This window comes from Octodon degus, unplaced genomic scaffold (genome assembly GCF_000260255.1).
Source record: "Octodon degus isolate 3935 unplaced genomic scaffold, OctDeg1.0 scaffold00244, whole genome shotgun sequence".
In the NCBI taxonomy this organism is placed as follows: domain Eukaryota; kingdom Metazoa; phylum Chordata; class Mammalia; order Rodentia; family Octodontidae; genus Octodon; species Octodon degus.
In genome coordinates, this window is record NW_004524820.1 from 2,285,183 (window position 1) to 2,286,963 (window position 1,781).

A 1,781-nucleotide genomic window follows, 5' to 3' on the forward strand; every position below is an offset into this window, starting at 1 on the left:
AAAAAAAAAAAAAAAAAAGCAAAAAATGACATATAAAGGCAAACCCATGAGAATTACAGCAGACTTTTCAACACAAACCTTAAAGGCCCAAATTTGGGGTGAAGGTTTCAAGAGCTAAAACATAGAAATCTCCAACCCTAACTTATATGCCCTGAAAAATTTTCTTTCAAAATTGATAGATATAAGATATTTACATGAGACAGAACAATCAAGAAATTCCTGACCACCAAACCAGCATTACAAAAAATTTTCAAGGGTATTCTAGAAAGAGACAATGAAACCAAAAATTCTAGTAAGTCCAACAGAGTGAATATGCTTGGTGAGATGAGAAGCTAATTAGAAGGAAAAAAAATTGAGGAAGTCATCGAGGAAAATAAGGCAATAACAAGAATAAGTCAATATCTGCCAGTGTAATTATCAGTGTGAATGGTATTAATTCCCCTATCAAAAGACAAATTTGATGTAATGAATCATGAAACAAATCAAAAGATATGCAGAATACAACAAGCAACTTTAATTTGAAAAGAAATTATAGATTAAAATTTAAAGGATGGAAAACAATATTCTGTGAAGTCGTGACCCCCCCCAAAGAAAAGCAGGCATAGCTATCCTAATTTCAGACAAAGTGAATTTTAAGCCAAAATGATCAGAAGAGACAAAGAAGGTCATTATATATTTAGGGAGAAATTCAACAGAGAGAGACAACATTAATAAACATAAATGCACATCCAACTTTATATAACAAACATTAATTGAAATAAAAAATCAGATAAACATCAACACAATTGTAATGGGGTCCTCATTATCCCACTCTCAAAAATACAAAGATCAATTAGACAAAAAAATCAACAAAGAAATAGTAGAGTTGACCAAACCTTTGAGCAAATGGACTTACATAGCCACAATTTAATCCATCCAGTGAAAGCAGGATATCCATTTCTTTCAGCATCACATGAAACTTTTTCCAAAGTAGACCACATGCTAGCCCATGAAGCATGATTAAGTAAATGAAAAAGAACCAACATTGTACTCCCTATATTACCGGATGCAAGATACCGTTAGGAGAAGGTTAGAAGAAAAATGTACCTGCTATGCCACAATAAATGCACTTGACTTTGTGGTAAAAGGAGAAAGTATAGGACTAGAGTTTAAGATCACAATTATCGTCATACATAGAGTAGAATATACTATGTGTGCATGTGCATAGGTGTAGGCAAATGAAGAAGGTAAATGTATGCAATAAAATTAAGGTGGGGAAAGCATAAAAGAAAGGAAACATTTCCTTTCAAATAGAAATAGGAAGAAAGCAGAAAAATGTTTCTTTTCTATTTTCTTTAAGCATCCATCTTATTCTAAACTCAATAGTATTTATCTTTCAAACTTTGTGTGGGGGGGAGCAAAGGGGACATTTAAACTATTCATGTAAAACAAGTATTTCTTTACCTACAACAATCTTCCAGAGAATACATTTTATGTTTATTCTGATAAGCACTTGAAAATTTAAAAAATATGCTCTCCTGTCTAAATCTAATATAATCACTTGCAGTCATTGACCTTAGAACAGAATATATGACTATATGTTATAATTAAAGATCCCTGAAAGTATTTCATATTAAGGAAAGAATCTTGGGGAGAAAGTGAAAACATTCATTTCTGGTATATACCTTTCCACCCCAAGCTCAGGCACATCTAAGACAAAAGATGGCCTCATCCCATTACAAAGTTTACTCAGATTTAATTTATAAAGTCTACATTCACATTTTTGCATCAAAAACAGATAA